This window comes from Mytilus californianus, unplaced genomic scaffold (genome assembly GCF_021869535.1).
Source record: "Mytilus californianus isolate M0D057914Y unplaced genomic scaffold, xbMytCali1.0.p SCAF_12, whole genome shotgun sequence".
Classification (NCBI taxonomy): Eukaryota; Metazoa; Mollusca; class Bivalvia; order Mytilida; family Mytilidae; genus Mytilus; species Mytilus californianus.
The window spans coordinates 4,366,551-4,379,260 of NW_026262604.1; positions in this window are offsets into that span (position 1 = coordinate 4,366,551).

Genomic DNA, 12,710 nt, shown 5'->3' on the forward strand with positions numbered 1-12,710 from the left:
CACTTTTATAGATGACATCCTGGCATTCTGTAAGATCAATATATAATAGAGATAGCTGTATAGTTTTATGAAAATCCATGTCGATTTGGAAAAGTTATAAAAAAGTTTAAAGGTGACTATCTGAATTCAGTCCGAACTGAAAATTCTAGCTTTTTTACCTATTAATTAAATCCTTAAATTTGACAACAATAAACCAAACTACCAAACAACCTGGCATTCTGTAAGATCATTGTAAAATTGAGATAGCTGTAGAGTTTTATGAAAATCCAAGTTGATTTGAAAAAAGTTATAGAAATAATTTAAGGTAACTATCTGAATTTAATTAAAACTGAAAAATCTAGCTTTTTTTTACCTATAAATTAAATCTTTTAATTTGACAGCAATGAACCAAACAACCAAATAACCTGGAATTTTGTAAGATAAATACATAATTGAGTTAGATGAGCTGATTCAGATCAGTCGAAAATAAATGTAAAGGTCAAGACTGAGTCTAGACAGGTCGAGACAGGTCGAGACTGGTCGAGACTGAGTCGAGACTGGTCGAGCATTTGTCGAGACCATTTCTGACTATATCAGGATTATCAAGTACTCAATCAGACTTATTAAGTAAAGTCGATACCAAAGTCTAGAACACTTAAGTACAGTTAAGTACTGTCGAGATTATGTCGAGTCTTGTTAAGTAAAATTTGTGCTCGACCTTACTGGTCGCGCACAAAATATGATCTTTTCAGACTCTGAGCAGTTTGTAGTGTTGTGCTTCACAAAGGAGTTTTCTTGGTTTACGATTGCTCTTTTGTCATGTTAGTATCGTTCTTCTCTATATTGTTATACATTTTCTTTTATATCTGCATTCGGTAAATGGTTAATACAAATGATAATTTAAAATCTTACACCCGTAAAGTATCTCGTAATGAAATACTGAACAAATATGGCCTTAAAAGGCAATTGAAATGCCAAATAAATAAGGAAGTAATTGTCTATGAAAAATCCGGGATGACAAATTGTAAACAACTGTTTCCCTTTAGAATATAAGGTACGGAAGTGTACATGTAATTTCTGGAAGAACCTTAAATTTGCTTTAACTCGTCCGGGATAAAAAAAAAGTACCATAAAAAATGTCCTAAACTTGTACTTAATTCGTGATCAACATATTATTGGAAAACCCGCTAATCTGTATGACAAATCAGAATTTTGCCATCTGCTAGTAAGATGATATCATTTCATTAATCATAATACATCCTTTTAAATTACATGATATATTTTAATAAAAAGACATTCGACTTCATTCCAAAGTAGAATGATATATAAAGCAACCTTGAATTTAATTCTATAAATAATTTCATAGTTGGTGATCAAAATACGAAGTCTCCCCTTCTCGGTGGCTTACCACAAAGACAATAGTAAAGGTTAAAAATTTTTGATTTGAAATGTTTCATCAATTAAAGATAAAACGGAGACACAAATAAACATTGGTATACCTTGTTTAAGGATAATTTTATGTTGCCAAATTTAATGAAAGCTATAAATTATAAATATATGAACGTATTAATTGCTATATAAGCAGGAGGTTGCCGTAGCAATAAATCAGGTTCAACCTACCTTTTTTCTTAATATGTCCTGTACCAAGTCAGGAATATGGCAGTTGTTATCGAATACTCCGTTTCTATGTATGTTGGCATTTTTTTTTTGGCAGTTCAGTATTTCTAGAACATGTTATGAGCAATTGTCACCAAATGGCAGTCATTAAATTTCCTTTCTGCAACAGATAAAGATTCATTTCAATATTTACATATTAGCTCTGTTGGTTCTGGGATTATTTTAAAAAAATATAATCAATTAGAATGGATTTTTTTATGCTGACATCCAAATTGAAAAAGGACACAAACAAGTAAACCAATAAATTTTATTGAACAGTTCAACCATAACTTGGTGAATGTAAAAAAAAAAAAAAAAAAAAAGGTATAAATACATGTTCTTGTATATAAAATAACAAAATATGTAAAAATCACAAACATTTGAACAATAATAACAAGAGACTGCAATGGTTCATGTATCTCTAACCTAAGAGTAAAAATTTTTCCAACTGATTTCATATCAAGCATGTCAAGTTAAAATACAGTTTCAGAGTATATTTTTTTCCTGTACCAAGTCAGGAATATGGCAGTTGTTATCGAATACTCCGTTTCTATGTATGTTGGCATTTTTTTTTTTGGCAGTTCAGTATTTCTGTTGTTCCGTTGTTTTCCTCGGTTTTCGTTTTTGACCAGGATTTTTTTCTCACTTAATCGATTTATGACTTTTTATGATTTTTTAAACAGCGGTACACTACTGTTGCATTTATTTAAAAGAAATATGTTGTAACAATGGATTTAAAAATATTGTATTACAGATACAAAAAACTTAAACTTTTGACTTGACAAAAGAATTTGAAGTATGATACACATCTGTACTATAACATGAATATGCTTCCTACGTCAACTCTTGGTATCCTCTAACTTATATGACGGCTGTTTATGGTTTCGCCTTATATATATTGAAAAATTGCATGAGCTACTCAAACAACTCAATCATAAGGTGAAAAATAAGTAATCGCTCCTATGTGCATTAAAATTGTAACTTAAATTGCACAAAGGAAGAAACAAATGAATTGTTTCGGTATATGAAAAAAGCAAGTCCTTTGGTAAGTTGTTCATTATATCAACTTTATAAAGGGAGGTTTTTTTCTCGAATTTAACCCGGAACAGCACATGATTAAGAGTTATTGTCTTTTTTGTTTTTTGTCTAGCAAACAATTTTCTTCTACACAATTGTTTTGAACAAATTTGTAAAATTAAATTAAATTTCCCACAATCTCCATTTATTGAATCGATAAATTAACAAAATTTCAAATTAATTGTTTCGAAAATTAAACTGTGCGTAAAAAATGATTAACAACGTTTACTATTTTTGGTATTACAGTATAATACATCTTAAATACTAATAAAGATATAAAACTTTGAGCAGGAAAACTCCAATTGTCGAAAATACAAGATAACTATTAAATTAATAAAATATCTTAACAATCTGCAGTTAGCATTTGAATTCGGGAAACATATGACCTTAAACACATATCCTTGAAAATTTTTATCATCCGGATTGTTTCTGCAAAAGAATGACGTAGCTTTCTAAACGAAAATATTTTCCTAAAGGAATAAAACTGACTCCCGCTATTTAGATGAGTATGGTATACGAAAATTACAATAGTTCAACAAGATAATAAAAAGAATTAATATACCTCAGTATGTTTTTTTTTGTATATAAAAAAGAATGAAATATTTGTGCCATTTCATTCCACAGACTAGTTGCCAGTCAATAGTTTCAAAGACTATTACCCTGGTCAATAGTTTCAACAAGATAATGAAAAGAATTATTCAAGTTGACAAATGGTCGATATTGACTAATAATATAAAGTGAAACAGTTACATATGTAAAGATACAACGGTTTTCAATTAAAGAATTGTTCTGAATAAGATTCATACGTTTCGTTATATATCTGTATTAAGAATATATTTAATTGAACTTGTTTTGATTCCTCTTACTTATGCAATTTAACACAGTCTCTGGTGCTCGACTTGGCAGTTGGAAGTCCAAAGCATTAACTGGAAGTTATCTTTCAGCCGGCAAACGTATTAACATTGTTCGCTTTTGGAGGATAGGGGATGCAATTCTACATCCACTTTATGTAATTTCTTTTAGTACAATATGTTTGTTTTCACTCGTTCGAGATATACAACAATATATAATGTATAATTTTTATTCAATACCTTTAAACTTGAATCTAACCGTAAGTAATTTATGATAAACAAAAATTAATGCATTTCACCGCATATTTGTATGACAAAGCTAAATTGTAAAATCTGCTTTTCACACGATATAATTTCATTACTACTAAAATGCATTATCATTATAAAACCATTTGACATCTTAAGATCAAGGTAAGATGAAAATTCACGTGAATACCCCACAGTACAGTGTCATAAAATTAACTTTAAACGTGTAACTATTTTTTTTTGGATATCATGTTTAACGATTTATGAGTTTTGACATGCCAAATTATAAATGTATAAACAATATTCATAGATGGATACTAAAATTGGAAATCAGGTGCTTATCTGATAAGGATATACAATTTATTATTTGAAATGCTTTATCAGTTAACAATAAATTGGAGACAAGATAACATTTGTATAGTTTCCGAATTTTTTGTTGACGAATTCATTGAACGCTATAAATAACAAATATAGGATTTATGTACGTTAAATGATATGTATAAGTAAAAGTAGGCTTGAAAAAAGTTATAGTATTACATATACACAAAACTTTAACTAGAAAATGAAGTATGATACATATCTCTACGAAAACGAAACATTGCAACGTTAACTCTAGGGTTCAAAATATCTGTCATACATAAAAGTATAGATTCTAGGTACTGACGTTGTTTATCATCAAAATTACGTGTTATAGTAGATTTTTTTATTTGTCTTTGTGTTTTGAATCTTTACTGTTTAATCCCTTTTTCGGTATATACTTCTTATATCAAAAAGCCTAACAGCATGAAAACTAGTAGATTATATCACTGCTGTGCCCCTATTTGTGACATTTTTACCTTTTATGTCTGTTTGTTTTGTTCACACATCGCTGTCAATATAATGGAATTGTATGTGACTGTCATACAAGTGAGAAGTTGAGCTAGCAATAAAACCAGGTTTAATCTACCATTTACTACATAAGAAAATGCCCGTACCCAGTCAGGAATATGACAGTTGTTATCCATTCGTTTGATGTGTTTAAGCTTTTGATTTTTCCATTTGGTAAGGGACTTTCCGTTTAGAATTTTCCTCAAAGTTTAGTATTTTTGTTATTTTACTTCTGACGTGGCTACGTATTTATGCAACCCGCCATTGAGTTATTGTGCTATAGATATTTGTCTATTCTTATCCTTCATTTTTTGCGAATGTACTTTGTCTATATGCCATCTTGTCTATCTTTGTGGAAATATTTTCTTTGTTTTTATAGTGATTAAGATTATAACAAAATGTAGACTGGTGTTCCCCAATTTTTGACATTCTAACCTGTTTTGTCTGTTTGATTTGCTCACACATTGTTGTCAATATAATTGAATTATATGGAACTGTAATACTAAGAGCTATGGAATCAGGTTTAATCCACCATTTTCTACATAAGAAAATACCTGTACCATGTCAGGAATATGGCAGTTGTTTTCAATTCGTTTGATGTGTTGGAGCTTTTGATTTTGATATTTGATTATGGACTTTCCGTTTTTAATTTTCCTTGGAGTTCATTATTTTTGTTATTTTACTCTTTTATATCGAAGACAGCGTGATTATTATAAAAATATTTGAAGCAAGACAAATATTGGTTTGTAAATTTCACTTGTTAATTTTTATATGTTTATAAAACTTGACGCTTTAGTATGTATATTATGACAAATTTTACAATGTTTACAAGTTGATACCTGCAATAATTTTGATGTACAATACAAATTGTAAAACAACGGAACTGATATCACGAAGACATTTTAGTACAGATTTTATCGGATTTAACATTGTAACATCAGAATGTTTATCTCGTGATAGCTATGTGGATTAATATTCTTATGTTTTTTTTTTCAATTAATAATAAAGTCACAAATGAATTAATAAAACAGTACTACATGCATATTAGTTAAAAGTTAAAAGTTTTCAGTAAAAAATTTGTTTGAAATTATATTTAAAAAAATGAATAATCTATAAAAGAAGAAAAAACATAACCAAAAAATTGTAATTCATAAAGCAATCAACTAAGATCTCCCTTTTATCATTAATGTACTAAACGTGACAAGATAACCGATCTAGACACAGTTTTTGAAGTCTTTAAACTTCAAACTTATAAAGAAGTTCAAAATGTTTTATATACTTGAATGGCTATGTTTTACTCGAAAAGAAGTGAACGTGAACTATTTGTTTTTAAAGAAAATCCTTTATATTATCTAAATCTTCATAAATGTACCGATATTAAATTATTGACTGCCCAGACAAAAACTCGCCGATATTTTCCCGTATGCAGTGACCTTAACTACGAGACCTCTCGTTATAACTTCGGCCCCCTCACAGCGCAAGTGCGAGGGGAAACCCGTGATGAAGGATGTAAACAATCGTGTTCTTGAAGGTAAATAGGAATAACAGATTCTTAAAGAATAAATTTAATAACTCTTAAAAATAGTTTAACTAACAAATGGGAACATATGGAAAATATAAAAAACAAATGTCATGGCTCTTTCAATTCACTTATCTGTCATGCTTTCCACGTGCTCTGTTTTTATTGTTTATCAATGTCACGATCCGGTAAACTTCTGGAACAAACTCGAAAGTTAATTACCTTGCGATCAACAACCACTGAATAAAATATAGATGTGTAATTAATATAAAAAAGTGCATGCAATACTAAATTTAGTATGTATGCATGCCTTGGATCAATATGACCAAAGAGAACATAAAAATCCGTTTTGGGCAAATTTACCTGAAGGAGTTAAAACCTTAATGTCTTGGTAACTTTTAAATCTCTAAACCTTCCATTTAAAAAATATTTGTTATTAATCATATCAGTACCGAAGTACTTACTGCTGAGCTGATGATATCATCGGGGACTGAAATGTGCAAATAAAACAAAATTCTCAATCGTGTTATTAGATTTTATTGTCCTAAAAAAAAGGCAATTCTTTTCATCAACAAGCTGTGCGTAAAAGAAAAAAAAAAACAAAAAACAAAAAAACAAAATAACAAAAAAAATTCTCCTTAAAATGGCGTGCATCCTCTAGGAAGGTTTTGAAATATAAAATAACAAAAATAAAACATGAATTGATTAAATTATCAAACTTTCAAACACCATGTTAACAAAACGGATGATAACATGTTTGCCAATTCAACATAGAGTACCAAACAATAACAGTCTAGTAGAATAAAATGAAGTGAAAAGTATCTTTACAAAAGCATTCAACCGGTAAATGAATAAAATCTGATATTTCCAATAATGAATAAATAATGAAGAACAGATATTTCTTATTTCAATAATTGTACATTCTTTTAATTAAATGAAGAAGATTTTCAATCAACACATACAAAAGCTATCTAGTGGTACAAAAAGTACAAATATCAAATGCTGATACTTTTTCAAATGTGAGGAAGATGCATTTGCACTCCTGATCAATGAAAACAAAAATTTTAAATTTGCTATTATCGTTTTTGTCTTTTTTATATAAAAAAACATTTAAAAAAAAAACAATTCTAAGGTAGAGCTATACTTATGTCAATTGAAGGTACATGATTTCCATTGAAATGTACAGATAAGTGTACGGTTATGCAACACAATCATGAAATTTTCTATGTGCACTCTTATATTATTCATATTTAAAAAAAACAAAACTTTTCAGATATACTTAATTGACTATCTTAAATAAAAGTACATGATTTCCAAAAATAGAAAAAAAAAACAAAAAGAAATTGTGACACACTTTATCCATGGAAACAATCTTTTCTAGTATTGTTTACCTACTAACATTCATCCTAGTTGATTGAAAGCAGCATACGGAATTTACAAATGATTTATTTGCACTCCTGATCAATGAAAACAAAAAAAAATAAAAACTCTGCTGTTATGTGTATATCCTTTTATTTAAAAAAAAAGTACAGCACGTCCTTATATCCAATGACAATTCGTGATTTTCCAAAAAATAAGCGGATATGTAATAAACACAAACACAGAATTAACATCTTTAATATTACGTTTATTTACATTTTATTAACGACGAATCAGGAGGTACCAAAAGAGGGACGAAAGATACCAGAGAGACAGTCAAACTCATAGATCGAAAACAAACTGACAACGCCATGGCCAAAAATAAAAAGACAAACAGACAAATAATAGTACAGATGACACAACATGGAAAACTAAAGAGTAGCAACACGAACCCCACCAAAAACTGGGGGTGATCTCAGGTGCTCCGGAAGGGTAAGCAGATCTTGCTCCACATGTGGCACCCGTCGTGTTGCTTATGTTATTACAAATCCGGTAAACCAACTTTGTATCAAGTTTATTTTCTGCAAGTCTTCAATTCTTTTCAAAAGCTGACATAGCGGATTCATTCTCTGCCACAAAAATTGAGAAGGACAGTTTGACTTTTCCACCAATCCATCCGGATCTTTAACATGTTAGACCACCTAGAAACACATTATATATACATTTTTGCCAAACACCTTCAAATTAATTTTTAATTATATAGTAGAAAATAGACGCTTCAGTTTTGATCCTTTAAAAGTTCATGCAAATCACTTAGTTTTATTTTAGTTACCTTTTATTTTTCTTTTAGTTGATTTACGAGAATTGAAAAGCTCTCGCTTTGAGGATAATTCGTATCTCTGTTTCAAAATAAAAAGCTTTTTAAAAGACTGTTGAAATTTGATGTATATAAATAACGGAACTAAAAATGCAATGAAAAGTGGTACGTCGAGTCCTTGTTTTTATGATATAAGCCATTTATATTTAGTTGGAAATGATTCTCTATAGATTTTTCATACATTTAATACTGGCACCTTTTTTCTCTCAAAAAAGTATGACCAGATAACAAAGTTTTTATAAGATTTAAAAAAATGACTTTTTAAAATTTGTTGCAATTTGATTATGAAAAGAAAAGTAAGGATTAGTGGGAAGATGTTTAATGGCATTTCAAGGATATAATCAGAGGATTCCAGATATCTGACAAAAAGTCAAAATCAAGACTAGTGAACATCTTTTTTTAATAAGTAGATTTTTGTCTTAAGTTATATTCACATACATGATATAAGAACCATAATAGTATTGCCTCTATAGTGTTTTCATAAATTAACATTTATCTCTTGGTCTTAAGAAAAAGCTTCAATAGAATTTGTACTCATAAAAATATCAGTTCATTTTTTAATATAAATATTTTTCGTAGTAAGCATTTGTTTAAATATAAAACAAAATGCATTTATGTGTTGTTTGGTTTATAATTAAAAGATGATTTCATCCGTTAACATTATATTTGACTATATTACCTAAATAACTTAAAACCACGTGACTCTCTTTCGTGGTATAAAACGTGTAAGGTTTGTTTTAAATCTTTTGTTACAGATACACGTATATACTAGACATATGCTAATTTGACAAGGTTGCAAACGACGTAACTACGGTATGTATATTCTCAATTTCCCATTCTCAATTTTATCTATTTTGTATTTAATGTTCTTGTGTGTGTGATATGCCTACCTAATGTTATATGACTAAGTAATCATATTTTGTAAAATGTACCGTAGACCACAACTAACTTCACAATTTTGCAACTGCATTTAAATTGATTGTGTCTTTAAGTGTTACAGAAAATGTACATAATAAACCATACCTGCTTCAACCCTTTCGAAAAAAATAATACAGTGTGCAAAATAAATACAGTTAGAATTTGTATTGCGCCAGATAAGATGATGCTAGCATCTGATAAAAAATTCTGAAGAATAAGATAGTACAATGTATATATGTTCAATATAATTTAACAATGAATGATATCTGCTGTTGAAAATTGAATGCCTATAAGTTCCTATCAAAACCCCCAATTATATCGTACTATTGGCCAAAAGTTACGCATAAAATGCGTTAAATGTGCATTGATCATTATAAGAGAAGTCAAACGATATAAAATATAGTGTTAATTTGGTATATTTTGTAAAACTCATCTTAACGGAACGAATTCTAAATTTCTGGAAAACAATTGTATACTGAAAAACCTTTATATATAAATAACAATTCAGGAGGTTGTGATTTAAATCAATAAAATGTCTCAGTACTTTGAGTATAAAAACGAAAATAGTTTAATTAAAATGTTTGAAAAGTATTTCATACCCTGTAGTAAAAACAGATTGTAAAAACGTTCAGATCTTATTACACACAACATTGACATGCAATAGCCCTCATGTTTTCTGCATGGTTTATCATCTAAAATGTAGTTGCATTGGAAACGTTTAAACAGTTTAAGGGAAATATTAAACAAGAATACATAAGGCATGGGTACATACGCAGGATCTATATTTATACATCATTGAGTGTATACTTTACAACTATTTGGCTTATTTCACTGTTTAGTGGAATGGTATTACCATTATATTACCTTATCTGTACTGATATGTAATATCATTGGCACTATCATTTTTCTGTTAATATGCTGTTAATCAATGTTAAAATTGTTTTAAAATGATGTTTCCAGTGACTCAAAGGATAGTGCTGGGAAGACCAGGAAAAATAATCAATGTTTGAATTGTTCAAAGGCTATATTAAAGAGAAGAATTGGGAAAGACAGAATAACTATTTCGAATGCCCCGCCGTAGGCGACGGCGGCATTACGTGTTACCCTTGACTTTCCTTCCTTCAGTCTTTCACTCCGTCCGTCTTTCCGTCATCCCGTCTTTCCATCTTTTCGTCCTTTCCATTTTCGTTGCAAAGGTTGAGTGGGACATTCGTGTCTTCATACATGTTCTTCTTTTTTCCATCAACAGGTGGTGTTAAATAGAACAGCCAGTAAAAATCGGCTGTGTTTTTAAATAGATAATGAAATTATATGTATATGCAGTTTACATAAAAAAGGGGGGCGAGAGGTTGCCTCATCCTGAATTCCAGGATTTACTTTTGAAGATGGTTTTATCTTTTTTCTTACTCATCTTGTATGCACTTTATCCTCTAAAGGGTCGATTTAATACATGATTATATTTACAAAATCGTTAAACATCTCTATATGGACAAAAAATTGATTGATTTCGCAGTATTTTTATATCAGATAATTATTTAAAAGAATGATGCTTCAGCTCATGACATCTTTGTTAGCGAAAAAAATAAGATAATAAGAACAACAAAATTGCGGATTCTTTACAAATCCGTATTAAAAATCAATTTTATCTGACGAATTTGTCTAGTATTTTTGGGTCCCTTTTGGTCATATACATGTAGTTCCTTAAGTTTTCGGTCGTAAACATACATATTTGTTGTCGAACACATCCTTTTTACATATTTTATTTCTTTCTTTAGTGCTGCTGATGAAGGTAATTCCAGAAAAACGTTAAGGACGGAAGATATTCAAATAAACTTTTACTTTATTCATACGCCACAGCAATGAAAACAAAAATGTCTTGAAGCCATTTGAATTAATTGCTTGCTATGAAATAAACATGAAAGGAATTGTGGGAAACTTGACTGCCATTAGAAATATGGGTAAAGTTGTGTATGGTTAAAAATGCAGCCTCACCCTCGACTTTATTATGGGCAAATAATATTAAGGGTCTTTTCGTGTTGGAAGGTACTTCGTTATTTTGAAAAAAAAACATTGAGTAATTGATGAAACACGGACATACATGGGTATGTTATTAGTGAACATATCTACGATACTTATAGAGATAACACATCAAAACTATGTGACACATTAGTAGATGATGCATCTTTCGAACAATCTCAACATGGAAATTATTGTGTTATGAGTAGGAAAGTTTCTTCAAATATGTATGTAACAATTTTTTGATTTCTTCTTTATCAAAATCTATTTTTTCATTGTTTTTTCATAGTTCGTATTTGCTGAAATAGAAAACTTGTTTGGTTATAAAAATATGTAATAAATCATAGGTTTTATCATGACACATTTTACGGGATACATCAAAGAGTATCTTGTTATGCAATTGAAAACATTTGCGTCTTTGTCGATAATTCTAAAAGTGTCATATTTCATTTTGTTGTTATAACTTCAAACCATGACATAATTTAACCCATCTATTTATATGCACTAGTAGCAAGATTTCAGTCTTAAACGGTCATTTTGGTCTGATTAAGTCTTAATCGACTGAATTTACCGCAAGGGAGAAACGTTAAGACATTTTCAGACTTTCTGAGGATCACCTCCAGGTGCGGGATTTTCTCGCTGCGTTGAAGACCCATTGGTGGACTTCGGCTATTGTCTGCTCTTTGGTCGGGTTGTTGTCTCTTTGACATATTCCCCATTTCCATTCTCAATTTTATTTCAGACGCTGTTACGATATATCGTATTTAGTCCGTTCAGTCATGTCAAGATAAACAAAACAGATTGTTCTAGCGTTCGATTAAGACTTGATCAGACCACGTTCAGATAAAATCAGACCAAAGGTAAAAATGCTGTTTAGATTTTGTAAGATCGTGTTCAGTCGTGGTAAGATTTTAAATATTCGGATGCAACACTTTCTCTATGTTTATCAGGAGTTGCTCCCCTTTATGAATAAAATCGGCAAAGCTTGGAGGATATTCTTTTGTGGTCTTTAAATGTAGTATTGATGTCTATTTCATTAAATAACGTATGCAAACTTACAATTCATTTTTTTTTTCGATAGAACTTTTAACATTTAATTGGTTAAATAAGGAAAGAATAATTGTTGTAACCGGAAAAGTGTGCAAGTCATAAAAACTTTGCAGTCGTGCTTTCTGGCATTACGTAATCCTGTATTTATTCATTCCGTCTGTAAAGATATAATGATTAGTAATATATCTCAAAAATGTTCTTAAACAAATTTTCGTCTGTAATGTAAAATAATTGTTCTTAGCCTTATAAAATTTGTCAGGGAAAATATATTTTGAGTATCTGATTTACTTTAATT